Source organism: Tamandua tetradactyla, chromosome 6 (assembly GCF_023851605.1).
Source record: "Tamandua tetradactyla isolate mTamTet1 chromosome 6, mTamTet1.pri, whole genome shotgun sequence".
Classification (NCBI taxonomy): domain Eukaryota; kingdom Metazoa; phylum Chordata; class Mammalia; order Pilosa; family Myrmecophagidae; genus Tamandua; species Tamandua tetradactyla.
Window position 1 is genome coordinate 117,228,931 of NC_135332.1, and position 16,142 is coordinate 117,245,072.

A 16,142-nucleotide genomic window follows, 5' to 3' on the forward strand; every position below is an offset into this window, starting at 1 on the left:
TGTCATAAATGTATTGATAGATGAACTTGCTGGTGACATTCTTTCATGCCTGACATCTTCCTTACCTTGATCTGAGAACTGTTTGACATGCATTGCATTCATGGATTAAGACTTTTTCCATGAGTCTCTCTGGCCTTTTCTGGATCAAGGGCAATTGAAGACATAGAAATGACCACTGTGCAGTCATATGCTTTCCAATGGAAAAGGTCAAGAATACTAAAGAGACTTAAAGTTAGAAATATACAGAAGGAAATCTCAACAACCAAATAAGCACTTTCCTTCTGTTATTACAATCTAAATGCCAATCTCTAAATACAATGGACTCTTGGATGGTCCCTGAGCAAAGACCCTTGGAAGCGGTGGGCTATCACAGGGAAATGCTTCTGATCAGGAAAAGGGCCTAGCACATGGAGTCTCCAACTAGGCCAAGAAGCTGCTGGCAATGCGGCCATGTGTCCTTCAGGCAGCCCTTTGTCAGTGGCATTTACATATGCAGTTAGGTCTTGATCTCAAATGTATGATTCACACCTAGGCAACCTGTCATATTTCTATTACATGACAACATTGTAATGTTGTCATGAAAGAATTTCTTTTTATGCTTTTCAGACTAAGTGATTTGGTACAAAAAGTATGTGCAGCCTAAATAAAAGGAAAACAATTCTTGCACACATTTGTGGATCAGCCAACCAATAGGCCAAGAAAAACTATGCTGTGACTTCTTTAATCTTCTCTGATGTCCTCGGGACTCCGAGGTTTCCACCACTGCCTCCAGGGCTTTCTGTTCTTCACCATTGCTTCTCTTAAAATTCATTTAATCTGATTTTTAACTCCCACTCTTAGTTTCCTCTTTGGTGAAATTTTTGTATTTGTCTCGCTTTCCTTTCTATTGAAGTATTCTTATTTTAATTGTTTTTATTTATATGATTTGTTAGGATAGGCATGATATTCAAAGTATTTAACATCGGGGCCTGGGCACCTACCAAGCAGAACTGACTGCTGCATTGGTGCTGGGGAAGGGTCTTAGAACCCCCATTGTATTGAGTATTTTCCCTTTAGCTGCTAAGGTCTTGGGGACTCAAGGGAGTATCAGAGGAGGGGCCTGGACAGCCATGGGATGGCAGAGGGCTTGAGGCAGTGGCTATTTACCAACGGACAAGAAGTATTTCACTCTTCTAAACAGTATGGACATACTCGGGCATACTAACACCATCTACTGAATATCACCCCCATTAAGATCTATCCTTAAATTTCATTCCTAAATTTGACTTTTATATTTCTTTCCCAGAAGACTCACAGGAAGAACTACTATTTAATTACAATTCCCAGCTTTACTTCCATAAGATAAAATTGCTTCTATGACTGTCTTGGAATTTTGGTTTTGTATTTATGGTTTTCCTTATTAGAAAGTTTAGTTTCATGATAATGTATTTGAATCACACGGTTTCTATTTTGATCTCAATTCAATATTATTCAAATCCTTCTTTCATTTTATTGTACAAATACTTTCTTACTCTATCAGTTCTCTATACTTAATCTTGTCCCTGAGTTTATATAAGAGAGAGGACATGAAAAAGAGCCTGGAGTTTCATTAACAATTGCCAGACATTCTCTCCCAAAACATGTCAAGAAAGGCTCATGGAGAAAGTTTAAAAATTGAGAACAAAAAATATCACCTAAAAAGAAGCTATAGAATTTTCTTTAAAAACAAAAACAAAATTTTAGTAATTGGAGTACTATCTCTGACTGTAAAAATGTTGGTTCATTCTGAACCTCTTACAAAAAGATCTAGGAAAGTTACCTTTTGTTACATGAAACTGATTCTTATCGTATATATTCCCAAAAGTGGAAACCAGAATTTTATCCAGACATATTCAGAACCAAAGTGGGGTAAACCAAGCTCCGAACACAAAAACACCAGGAAGTAGGTGATGCTGGACAGCGGGAGGAAGGCACGGGAGAAGGGCAGTAACACTCGGCATTAATTATACATCGTCCCACCCGATCCTAGTCAGGGTGTTTGCCAAGAAGTTCTTACATTCCTGGGGCCCGGGAACAGGGCCACGCTAGAGTTTCATGGAAAACAACAGTGCATTATAAAACATTTTAATCACTCCTGCTCCCTGCAATGGTTAAATAATTTAACAAAAGTATTTCACTGAATGGAAGCTTTCTTTTATGGAAGTAACTAAATTTTGACTTTAAATTATTTTTAAAAAGTTTTCTGTAATACTTTTTCATAAATGGCTAATGATTTGATGTTAATTTGCCAAGGTTTTTAAACCACTAAGATGCAGAGAATTAGAAAAGTCTGACAACATCTAATGGATGCTCTTACTTTAAGTGTAGGCACAGAAGAGAAGCAAAGCTCCTTCTCACCAAGCATGAAAAAATTAAGTCCCAACAAATATGGAGAATATGAATTATTTCAGATAGGCTTTATCATTATATTTGTACAAAAGAGCCATAATATTTTCCAGGTTATAGAAACACTCTAGGGAATACATTTTCCACGTTGAAATCAGAACTCCCAAATCCATTCTGGAAGCCACCTCAATGTCCAAGCTTCTTCACAAGGGACAATTTAAATAGTTTCGGAGTGCTCAGGTTTCTGGCACACACAGGTCTGGGAGCTGCATTTTTATCCTTCTCCCCATCTGGAAGCGGGCCCTCCCACGCAAAGTCTGCTCTCGTTAGGATGACACCTTCCACAAAGACCTCTGATGGCGGCCCCGCGGTGTGCTCGACTTCCACTGAAATCCAAACCAAACTCCAGACTCCCGCGGTTCTGCCCCCAGATCTCTCCAGGTCCCAAACATGCTGCTGTCATCACACCCACGCTGTTGTCACAACACCCAACAGGCTGTTACTAAGGGCTCTGCTATGCTGCCACTTATATGCATTAAATAGGAATTTCCAAAACATATTTAGGGAATACTTGTCCTTGGCTCTGCATCTTCATTTACTCAAAGCAGCCACTGTCTTAGGCAGCGGCCCTCCTATCAGGCATGCCTCCCTGTGACTCCTGAGGCCTCCTGCGGCCCCAGCCCTAGCCATGAATACACAATGGAAATCAGAGGAACACTGCGGGGAGGAATCTAGGGCAGTGCTTAATTGGATCATTCTCCTTCTATCAGACCATTCATCCAGGTCAGCACATCTCACTTCACCCTCATCCTCCACTCTGCTGTAGCTGCCAACCCAAGCTCAGGTTCAATTCAAGTTTTGTCTCCTTATCTTCATATTCTGTATCTTAGCCTGAGGTACCTGATGAGTTATGGGTCTGAGAAATGTCCTCTCTCTCCCCACCCCTTTAGATGTTGTGGAGTGGCTGTTGTCTCCACATTCAACCAAATAAGAACGAAAGAGAAAAGAAGCACAGGCAGAAAGGGGAATTGTTGGGTTGATTAAGGTGGTTTTTGGTTGAAGGTCGTCTGTTCCCAGTTAGAAAAGAGACAAAAATCGATAGCACAACTTCACTAAATCCATATTATCAATCATGATAACAACATAGGCTAAATTACCATTGGGAGAGAAAGAAGTTTTGACAAGTTTAAACACGTTTGATGATATCCAGCTTTAGAATTCCTTTCGCCTTTCCTGGAAATTGACAGTGGGGAACAGTAAGCCAACCAAGTTAAAGAATGTCTGAAGAGTAATTACAGAGGGCTTTTGAGGAAAACACTTCAGCAGAGAGATGATTTCTGTCCTTGCTCAGGTTTTGAGTAATTTCAGATCCACAGTATTCGACTGGAGTAGCTCTGTGGACTTCCCTGGTTGCTCTGGGGGCCTTACCTTTTGGTGATAGCAGAAGCATCCGCTGCTTCCAGGATGACAGTAAGGGTGTAGTACCAGACTCTGCACATGGCTTTGCTTTCATATTCTTTACACTGATGTCGTGAGGAGCTCTAACTTCCTCCTAACATATTTAGATATGTTAGTCACATTCCAGATTTACCATGTGCTCTTCTTGAGAGCAACTCATCCGATGGCTTATGACATCTGAACCAACTTGGGGTGGGGACCTCAACTGTAGCTCTGAGTTCCTGAGCTTCAGTTTTTGGAGTGTGCCTGGGTCCCTTGTTCTCCTCCCTGACTCTTTTCCTTCTTTCAGATTAGTTCAACAAATGTTCACGAAATAACTGGCGGCCATGTTCTTTGCTGCATATTAGGTTGTGGGTGAGTATATGGGCTATGAAGTCAGGCCGATCTGGATTCTGGCTAGGGAGACTTTGGGCTGAATCTCAGTCTCATTAAGTATATGCAAATGAGATAATGCACACAAAGCTCACGACAGCACATGGCATTCAGGAGATGTACAATAACTAGTAGCTCTTTTTATTCCACAAATGTATATGACAGCCCACAAAGGGCTCATGGGCTAGCAGGGAAAGAAAGCATGTAATAGGCAATTCCCATATTCCCTGGTAAGTACTTGTTGTCAGTAGTAATACTTGCTCTGGCCTTAATAGGTAGCTAGGTGGAGGGTGCGGCTCAGAGGAAGAATACAGAATAAATAGGGGAAGACATCCTCTCTCTTCGGTTTGGGTGCAAATCACAAATTTTGTAGGATCATTACTAATTTGGCAAAGATGGGGTGACTTTGGAGGCTGTGCACCATTTCTTCTGTGCACTTGCAAATGCATTCATATGCTAAGGGGAGGAAACCACTTATATCATGTCATGCTGCTGCCAAAAAGGTCAACAGGTCGCATAGCATGGCAGCAGGTGGGAGGAGGATAGAGACTGTGAAGGAGGGGGAGAATGAAGTGGGGAGGAGCAAAAGTAGGGCAGAGACTCTGCTGCAGGCTTTCACCCATCTGTGGAATGTAGGGGAACTCTTAAACTCAGAGCCTGCAGGGATGGCACTGGACGAGACCCCTGTCCCCTGGAACTTGGAGCTTGGGCTCCACCAAGCCACGGTGCCCACATCCAATGCCCCATGTTGTATTGTTCCCAATGGCTCTGCTCCTGCCCTCTCCTTTGTCAATACAACTTCCCTGCTGCTTTTCCTGGGTTTGATTGCCTAACAAGCCTGCCACATCACTTCCTCTCTCAATCTTTTCTTTCACTACTTCCTATTTATGACTTTTTGCCCACACTTGTCAGTAAATAGCAAAAAAATTTTAAACCTTAAAAATTCCTGCTGCATTTATCAACTTCAAGTTTCATCTAAATTTTAATATGCTAAAATGTATTTTTGGTCAAATTTAATGCCTTTATGAGAACTAACATTAAAGAAGATATAATTATTAACACCTACTAGAATGGCTACTATTAAACAAACAAAACTACAAGTGTTGAGAGGATGTGGAGAGGAACACTTATTCACTGCTGGTGGAAATGTAAAATCAGTGCAGCCACTGTGGAAGGCAGGTTGGCAGTTTTTGGGAAGTTAAGTATAGAACTGCCATATGATCTGACACTATATACTCAAAAGAACTGAAAGCAGAGACTCAAATAGATATTTGCACACCAATGTTCAAAGTGGTGTTATTCACAATGCCAAAATATGAAAACCCAAGTGCCCATCATTGGATGAATGGATAAACAAAATGTGATATATACATATGATGGACTATTATGCAACTGTAATAAGAAATTTGCACGCAACAACGTGAAACATGAAGACATTATGTTGAGTGAAGCAAGCCAGACACAAAAGAACAAACATTATATGATCTCACTAATATGAACTAAATATAATGAGCAAACTCATGGAGTCAATATCTAGATATAGGCTACCAGAAGATAGAATGAGGTTAGAGAATGGGGAGTTGATGCTTAATTTGTGCACAATTTGTAATAAAGTTGATTGTAAATGTTTGGAAATGGATTGAAGTGATGGTAGCACATTACTGTGAGTGTTACTGATGGTGCTGAATCATGTCTGTGATTGTGGTTGAACAGGGACATTTAGGGTGGTGTGTGTCACTAGAAGGAAAACTAGTGGATGAAACATGGGACTGTATAACAGTGAACACTGTTGTAAATGATGAAGGTGGTTAATAGTACAAATATAAGAAAGTTTTTCCATGAACTAGAAGTAATAAATGTCACTATTAGTATTAGGGTGGTATATAGGTAAAAATATACCTAATGCAAACTATGGACTATGGTTATATAATGTTATAATATTCTTCCATCACTTGTAACAAAGGTACCATACCAATGCTAAGTGTCATAAAAGCACAACTTTGTGATTATACTGAGAGCTATTGTACATGTTGGACAGATTGTATGGTGTGTGACTAAAACTGTCATAATAATTATTTTTATAAAGATAAGACCTACATGGTGTTGATTTTGGGTGCCTCTGGCAATAACGACTATAGGACTCCAGAACATGTGGCCAGTGTTGGTGACTCAAACTTTGAAAATTTTCTACAGAATAAATAGTTAAGTTGATAGTAGTCACATTGGGAGGCAACCCTCTTTCCTCCTCCTAGCCAGCCTGCCTGCCAGCATTTGCTGAGGCAATCTGGAGACGTGGGATCTGACAGACGTGGGTCTGACACCTGGTTGTACGGTCGCACATAAGTTATTCAGTCATTATGACACAGTCTAGAGAGCGACAGGACCGAGACTATATAATTTCATCTCACTTTATAAAAAACAAAACAAACAAAAAAACCAGTACCTCATATGCTGGCCTCTGACAATGAAAATGGCCATAGATCTCTATATAAATGTGCGTGTACTGGCCGCACATTTGGTCCATCCTAAGATGCCCTGCAGCAGGGCAATACAAAGTAAAAATATAACAATTTGTTTCTTGTTCTTATAACAATGTCGTCTAGACAAATTGAATTCCTCATATCTATTTCACTTCATGGGTCTCAGTTCTGAAGAGTAAATATGCTTGATGTATGAATTTTTGAGTACTTTGATCGTAAAGGATATTGCTTCCTAAGAAAGATTGTAGGAAAATAAATCACCGTAATTGTTATGCAAGCTGATGACACAAACAAATATTCATAGTTCAGGTTCCTAAGTCTTTCTGAGCAGTCAAGGCCTTAGTTGATACTTTTGCTACAACTTTATTGAAAGTTTATTTATTGATGTACAATCCCAGATTCAGAAGCCTTCTTTTTATGGGAAGTATATTCAGGAATAGCCACAGTATCTACTCCATTTGTGAAGGAGACTCTAGATCAGTTAATTTCCTTTGGTACTAATTTATCCAATATCTTGATGTTTGCAAAATGATTTCTACTCAGTGAGCAGCTGCAGGGAATATTCATAAGCTGTGGGATGCAGAATGAGAGGAGGAAAGTACCTAATATCTCACAGAATTGGCTTTGAGCATTTTTTATTCGTATTTTCCAAGAAGCAGGTTCACCAATCATCTTCTATGTGTGCTGCAGAGAGTGGGGGTTGGTGACTGTGAAACCAAGACTCTAAAGTGGAGCCCTGCAGTTCCTTCCATTGGAGATCATCTTTGTCATGATCACCTTAAGTCCACCTATTCTTTTCTTTTTAATAAAGCGTTGGAGTTTCTGAGACAGCACGTTACAAGTTGCCTGAACGTTTATACTGATTTCTAGCTTTTGAATAAAGCAGAAACCCTTGGCATTTTGCGCACAAGTTCATAAGAAAAGGGCTGGCAGATAGATCTGGCAGAACCCCATTTCAAGAGGCTACTGGATCTTCTAAGCTCACACTGAGCCATAAAGTTGGTTCTCAGAAGTCTCCATTTTCTCTCTGAATCCTTTTTGAATGAAGGTTCTTGCGGCTGCTTACTATTCTTTTTTTTGGAGGGTGACACCTATTCTCTATTCTCCTTCACTTCGAATATCAGTTTTCAAGCTTTCTGGGAAGCGCTGCTACACTTCTATGAAGAGACTCCAACTGCCAATCTTGAAATATTCTTTGAAACCAGTAACACCAGGTGCTCTGTTCAAGGAGGAAGGGAAGCAGCTCCATATAATATACAATACAACATTTGTTCGGAGGCAGCATTGGATTTAAACACACACACACATACACACACACACAATTGCAGCCTTAATAGCTCAATGTTTCTCTTGAAACACTCTAAGGGTTTCAGGACATGTAAGGAAACTTTCAAAAACAAAGCATCAGAAACAAGAAAAAAAGGAAACAGGAGAACCAAAAGCAACATTGAAAAAAGGAATCTAAGTTGAATATGGCTTGTAATAACATGCTTAGCAGAAAGGAAGTTGGGAAGTTAAATGAAGTTTTATCATCAGCCTGCAAATATGAATGACTTCTTTCAGAATTATAAAAGATTATTCTCTGTGAGCAATTTTAAAGGGGTGGGTATGTATTGGTGATCTCATATAAAAAAGATACAACAAAAATGAGGTCTTAACCCACTGTTGATGTACCATTGTTTTCTCGTTATAACTGATGTATGGAACCAGGGCAAATGGAAGAATAAACACGAACATGATGTCTCCTAGTTTTGCCAAGAAAATATTTATTTTCCTTTTAAATTTTTGTACAGCCTTGGTCTTCAAAGAGGGAAGTCCCTGTAAAAGAGGGAAGTCCCATAGGGGAAGATTGACCCCATCTGCCAGCCCCCGGTAACCCACAGCCTTTTTCTATCCAATATGCAGTCATTTATGACAGACATTTTAATTTCTTTTTGGATGCATATTTTGTGTTTTACAGCATATTTGGTAATATTTTAATAAGTATTTAATTGGCATCTCCCCACAGTTCATTTATGATATCCCAGAATATGTCTCCTCTTCCGTTTTAAATTTCTACATTATTACGAATATTTTTAACTAGAAAATTTGTTGACCCATGTTCTTTGTTAGTAGAGGTATTAGGGTGCCTCATTTATTTTTACTTATTAATTATTTCTTCACCTCTTTCAAATTAAGCTGGATGGCTACATAAAACTTTTTCGGTTTGGGATGATTTAACTTCCCTCTCTGCTTTTACATGACAATGCTTAAAAATTCTTCCTACACCTAATTTGCTCTGGGTACAACAACTTTGAACTTTTTATAAGTGAACATCATTAACGCTAATCTATCTGTCATAGGCTTGCCGTAGTTGTAATCATCAGAAAGACCGCATGTGCCCATGTATTTGTTTTGTTTTGTTTGTTTTTTTCTTTGTATGCTGTATGGCAGGGGTCACATTTCATTCTTTTTCGATGTGAGGATCCATTTATTGCAGCACCATTTGTTGAATTTTTTTAAACTTTTGTTTCGGCTTTTCATTTGTTTTGCTTGTTTGTTTGTTTGGGAAGTGCATGGGCTGGGAATTGAACCCGGGTCTCCCGCATGGCAGGCAAGAATTCTACCACTGAACTACCCTCGCATGCCCTGCCGTGTATTTGTATGTACATGTATTGTTTAGTTATGTCAAAATGGGACTGAGTATCTTTTTCCTTGTTGCCTTTTTATTTTATTGTTTGTTTATTCGTGCGTTTAAAGACAATACATGGTTAAATGGTTGTGCCCAACTTCTCTCTTCTTAATCTCTTGACTGATTCATCCAATACCAGAGATACACTGGTGCATTTTAGAATAGTATACTTGTTGATTTCAGGAACTTGGATGGCCATTGCTTTAAACTGAAACATCATAGCTCAATAGACCTATGAAGTTACCAAACTATTTTTATATATTTTTGTTCTATTTTTTTTTAATGTGGCTAAAAAATGTGAACTCTTCCTTCTTTTACTGGAGTTCTGGGTCCTCAAAAAAATTAATTTTGCCAGCTATTATTTCTCTAGGCTTTGTAATAAAATTCCTCTACAGCAGAGGTGAAAGGGCTTGAGCAACGCCTTCCTACCCCCTGGCTTATTAGAGAGGATGAAGGGTTTCTAGGCAGGATGAAAGAAATAATCCAGGAAGGAAGCCAGGAAGAAAAGGGGGTGGAGGGAAACTTAAGCCAGTGTCAAGAGGTTGCTCAATGGAAGAATGTGACACAGAAGAGAAATAAAGAGAAGCCACTCTGATAAATTTTACCATCTACCCTTGAAGGCCTATTTCAAAGGCTTCTTCTCCAAGGAGCCATTCCTGTCTTCCCCCCTCACTCTCCCACCTAATCTTTCCCTCCACTGGAATCCCATTACCATTTATCTGTAGCTCCCTCCTAGCACTCATCAGTTTCTACTCTGTATTTTAAGTATTTGTGCGGCTTCTATCTCCTATAGGCCCTTCACTCATTCAAGATTTGGCACACAATTTTGTGGAGTACCTCCCTGGATGCCAGGCACTTTGCCAGAGGCCAGGGATACAGCAGTGACTGTGACAGGATCCCTATCCTCAAGAGGCACGTAGCCTTGGCCTGGCTCTTGCCTCCAACCCCAGGCTTGACCTCTGCCTCCCCACCACTTTGCTTCTTGGGTCACTTCTGTGTCAGCAGTCTCCCCTGCCTGAAATGTCCTTTCATTCTCCTTGGTTTTCCTTTCAAGCTTTTGGCATACACTCTTCAGGAAGCCTTTTTCTGAACTCCCAGCCTAAGCTAAGCACCTTTCCCCTGTCTATCCATAAGATACACATACTTCTCTCTTAGCACCTCTATAAATTGGAACTTTTCTGTTTACATCTATCTCCTCCAGTGGTCTTGATGACAGGAAACTTACCTTCTAGTCTGTGATTCTCCAGGTTCCAGAACTATGCCTGTTCCATGGTAGACCCCCGTCCAAATATCAATAGAATCAATAATTGATTAACTCTCCTTATCATGTCCCTCTAAGATGAGGTGGGAAAATATCATTTATCCTCCTTTACAAGCAGGAAAACAAAGACAAAGAGAGGATAAATGGCTTGCCCCCAAATGTAAATGATGGTAGGCTGGGCAAGAAGCCACATCTTCTGCTCTGTCACCAGGCTAAATAGACCAGTTATTAGGAAAAGGTTTAGCCATTTTCCCTGTGTCACCTTAAGAAGTCTTCAGATGGGAGATTGAGTGGAAGGAGTGGGATGGAGTGAGATGGGGGGACAGATGTGGCAGGAGGCCTATTGGCAAAACAGGGAAATGATCGAAACAACCATTTTTTATAGTCTATAGGCAGGTTAGGAGTTAGTGTTGTTGCAAGGATTCTACTAATGGTCAATTCAAGGGAAAAAAAACGTGGGTTAAGGGAAACAGGGTGGACAAATGATTGGAAAGCGATTGTTTCTACTGGGCAAGAGCCCAAAAAAGGTGCAGAAAGAGGACACTGAGGAAGAATCAGATTAAAGTTAGGATTAAAGCAAGGCTGCTTGGAGAACAAAGTTGCCACCCAGGGAAAAATGGGAAATAGCTGAAGAGATTTATGAGTAAATTCCTAATTGGTATGAACCTTTAAGTGGGCAGATATATTTATATTTTTATAGAAGGGTGATCAACAGGCAGCACAAAGCAAGGGGAGGAGCCTGGCTGCCTTAATTGAAGTCTGAAGAGCTGGGTATAGGTTTCATTCTTAAAACTTAAAGGCTCTGTGACTTTGGGCAAGTTACTTAGGTCCTCTGAACCATAGTTTCTTCTTAGGTAGTGGATGTATTACTATATTTTCATAGGGTTGTCATGAGGCTTAATCTCTTTTTCACTGATAAATTCAGATTTGTTTTTCAAATTGTTACATTTAGAGTTGGATTAGGTTGTCAGCCAGCTCTCTCAGAAGCTTCTCAGCAGCTATCCCATAAGGTTTCAGTCATGTGGCTACTACTAACTGTAAGGAAATCTGGGAAGATGACTACCAGTTTTGCTTTTGTTTTGGTTTCTATAAGGGGAAGAATTTAAGGCAAAAGAAAGTTAGGAACGGCTCTGGGATTAGTTAACATTGTTATACTATCCAATACTCACAAATAGGCTGAGACCTTGATCTTGGGTTGTCCCTATGAAACTTATTCCTGCAAAGGAGAAGCTAAGCCTACTGATAATTAGGCCTAAGAGTCACCCCAGAGAAACTCTTCTCTGCTCAGATGTGGCCTCTCTCTCTAAGCCAACTTGTCAGGTGAACTTACTGCCCTCCCCCGTACATGGGACATGACTCCCAGGGGGTATAAATCTCCCTGGCAATGTGGGACAGGACTCTGGGATGAGCAGGGACCCAACATCATGGAATTGAGAAAATCTTCTTGACCAAAAGAGGGAAGAGAGAAATGAGACAAAATAAAGTTTCAGTGGCTGAGAGATTTCAAACAGAGTTAAGAGGTTATCCTAGAGATTATTCTTACACATTTTATATATATATTCCTTTTTACTTTATGGTGTATTGGAGTGGCTAGAGGAAAGTACCTGAAATTGCTGAACTGTGTTTCAGTAGCCTTGATTCTTGAAGATGATTGTGTAACAATATAGCTTTTACAATGTGACCGTGTGATTGTGAAAACATGCGCCTGATGCTCCTTTTATCCAGGGTATGGACAGATAAGCAAAAAAAATAAGGATAGAAAAATAAACAAATAAAAGGGAGGGATAAAGGGTAAAAAATTGGGTAGTATGAAATACTAGTGTTCAATTAGAAGGAGGTCTAAGGGGTATGGGATGTATGAGTTTTTTCTTTTTTCTGCAGTGATGGAAATGTTCTAAAAATGATCATGGTGATGAATACACAACTATATGATGGCATTGTGAGCCATTGATTGTATACTATGGAGGGACTGCATGTGAGTGAAGATTTCCCAATAAAAATATTTTAAAAAATATTCACTACCCAGAGCAATAGCACATGTGTAATTTGACAGAAGAAAGAATACATGGGAATAAAAACTGAGCAGAATGTTTGGGATGATGATTCTAATTAGGTAGTAATTAAGTAGTAAATGAAAAGTAATAAAGGTAGTGGCAATTTCTCTTAGTAGAATTAGTACCACCACTGGTTTCTAGGATAATAACACATAGACATGTTTCCAGCAAAACTGAGTAGGAGATTGTACTTATTTTCAGGGGTCTCTTTTTTCATTATTGGATACAAAACTGAGTAGGAGATTGCACTTATTTTTGGAGATCTCCTTTTTTCATTAACAGATGTAACCATTTGCTTTTCCCTTCTTCTCCCTCCCCCCAAACCCTAATGTTTTGAGTTCCTTTAAATCAGCACATCCCTAATGTTATTTTAGGGTGAGCTCATTTTCCAGAATTTTCTTTCTCTCTCTCTCTCTCCCCTTTGAACTTAACTTCTTACATTTAGTTTTCTCAGATTACAATTATTGGTTAATGTTTCTATGATTAAAAGAAGAAGAAAAAGAAAAGAAATAAGAAAGGAAGAAAGAAATTAAAGCTAAGATGGAGAAATTATAGGTGGATTAGGCTTTCTTATTATGTTTGCATGCCTGGATGCAAAATAGGGCCTCAGGTAAAATGTGAATGTTCTGGGGCATTGTAGGCTAGGACCAGTGGAAGAGAGATTTTTAGATTAGGGACCTCGCTTGAAATTTATCACATATTAGACACCTATTCTGAGCTAAAGGCTAACCCTGTTAACAAAATACAGGAGGGAATGTGGGATGAATTTGTCTTTAATCAGTGAGTGATGTGATAGGACACGGTGGTAGTATATTAAATTTGGGTGGGAAAGAACAAATATGTCAAAACATAAGAAGAAAGTTGATGTGCTAAGAAGAGATGACATCAGGTTTAAAATAAATCTTCATAAAGAGCTATTCAATTGGGTAACACCCAATCAAAATAGCACCGCTAATGGACTAATTATTAGAATGGAGATATAATTGTGAATTATATATAGTACAACTGTGGGTGGGGGTGGTGTGGATGGAAAGGAAAATAGAATTGGAGAAGGATATAATAAAGGTAAATGAAAAGTTGGCCTCACATTAAAGCATGAAAGCAGGCAAAATTATAGAAAATGTCTTGGTCTTGCTTATTCTTCAGTAAAATGTACTTTTTCCCCTTTGGGTGTTTAGCTACAAGTGTTAGCTAAACTTCCAATAAAAGAACATATACAGATAAATTAGGTAATAATTATTTACAATATAAAATAATTACTGACTTTACAAAAAGAATTCTCTTTGAGGCGTCTTCAAGTGCCATTTAAAATATTAATTAATGTATCAGATTTCTTTATATATATATAAAGCTTTTGAGGATTCTATTTCATAAGGTGGGGTAAACCCAAGTAATACAGGTAAATATTTCATTCAATTTAGCGCAACATAAAAAAAATCCCACAAGAAATAGACACCACTGTGCTCATAAAGAAGATGGCAAAATGCAACCAGATACAGGTATACCTTGTTTTATTATACATCACAAATGCTGCTTTTTTTTTTTACAAATTGAAGGTTTGTGGCAACCTGCATTGGGCAAGCCTATTGATTCCATTTTTCTAACAGCACATGCTCACTTCACGTCTGTGTCACATTTTAATTAAGGTATGTACATTTTTTCGACATAATGTTATTACATGTTTGGTAGACTATAGTATAGTGTCAACATAACTTTTATATGCACCGGGAAACAAAAAAATATGTGTGACCTGCTTTATTGCAATATTCACTTTATCATGGCTTTCTGAAAGTGAACCTGCAATATCTCTGAGGTACACTGGAATAATAAGGGAACTTTTTATATGCTGTATCAGTAAGCTCTTGTTTCACCGATTAGAATTCATGAAGTAGAGAGTAAGTCAATAAAAATGAGCTTATTAAAAAGAACAATTTAATTAAAGGTACTGGTAAAAACTAGTTCAGTTATCAAAAGGAAATGACTCAGCAGGAAGCTTAAGAAATCATAGACTCATCTATTTTAACTTTTTTGCAAAAAAAAAAGATACCCTACTTAGTTTGTAATATCAAAGATGAATGATACTCCAGTATTTTAGAGCAGCTAGAAGTAAAAACCTAAAATTGTGAAATTGTAACCCATGTCAAATTCTGAAATATGTTCTACAACTAATTGTGGTGCTGTGCTTGGAAATTTATAGCTTTTTTGTATATATGTTATTGTTCACAAAAAAAGAAGGTAAAAAAAGTCGATTGTGATGATAAAAAAGTATTTAAGCCCTCTAGCCTCCTATATTTTGGAGCAGCTAGACGGAAAAATATGACAGGATCGTATGGCAGCCCTTGACAAACTCTGGGATCTATCCTGTAACCACTTGTTGAAGAGTGCTTTGAAAACTATTGCTTTTTTATTTCTTTGCTTTGTATGTATGTTACACAATTTAAAAGTTTAAAAAGTAAAAAAAAAAAAAAAAAAAAAGAAAAGAAAAGAAATGGTGAATGATAGCCGAATGGCGGAAGAAGTACTTATATAAAACTGTCACACTTCAAACAACAGTGAATTAAAGTACTGACAGTGTTTGCTATCCAAGGAATCTGTCAGTGAGGAGAGCAAGAAACCTCATGATCTAGGCTGCCAGGGCTTCAGATGGGCAGAGGTGACTGCCACTAACACTGCTCTCTGTATGTTACAGTCTAAATGAGAATGCTTGCCCTTTGGCATACTTAAAGCTGCATACTAGGAAAATATGTTTAAGACTCTCTGAGAACCCCAGATCAAATGATATTTCTGTGGAAAAAAAATGTATAGGATAGTCAAATGATAGAATGTCCACACCTCAAAGGGGAGCAGAATGGCTGTACAATATGTTTTTTAAAAAGAAGCTTCTTATCCAAGCCTATGTGGTCTTAAGTCATATGGTTTGAATAAGGGCCAAAAATCCACAGGCCTCAATTCAAAGCAATGTGCACACTGGGCATTTTCTGCACACTGCAGATAAATGGGTGTGCAAGGAAGCAAGTGGAACTGGGTGAGTAACTAAGCACCTTCTCCCCGCTGGAGTGCCCTCAGCTTCATGTTGTCTCATGATCTCAACAGAGAAACAGCCAACGCATGGATTTGCCAGTGATGCCATATGACAAGCCATTGTCTAATCTAACACCTAATCTAACATCTAACATTGTCTAATATATCACCATCGAAAGGATTAAGCACTTACTGGCTAAAAAATAAAATTAAAAGTTGGATCAGAGGTTCCCCAAGCACTAGAAAGCTTAGTGTGGTGTTCCACTAGCTGCCTCACCCTCACGCCAAGGATGCCATGGCAGAAAGAAAGGAAAATGAAGAAGGCTGTGAGGAGAAGGAGATGGAGGAAGTTTGGAAATTTCTAGATATAAAAATAATAAATAATCCATATTAAGATCTGTTAAAAGTATTGGTGTTTTACAAATAATAATGCAATGTTTTATCCACTCTGGGATCCATGC

General features: G+C 38.7%; 1 protein-coding gene across 12 annotated transcripts in view; it reads right to left on the bottom strand.

Annotated features, from left to right (window-relative positions):
* The window catches only part of STAU2 (staufen double-stranded RNA binding protein 2), a 363,048-nt gene that overhangs the window by 32,652 nt on the left and 314,254 nt on the right, over window positions 1-16,142 (bottom strand). Inside the window, exon 14 of one of the 12 annotated variants that reach the window (XM_077167012.1) lies at window positions 6,626-7,893. The exons of the other annotated variants lie outside the window; for them this stretch is intronic. The gene's annotated coding sequence lies outside the window, so the exon portion shown is untranslated. Of the gene's footprint in view, window positions 1-6,625; window positions 7,894-16,142 lie in introns of those variants that run through there. 12 annotated transcript variants of the gene reach the window in all.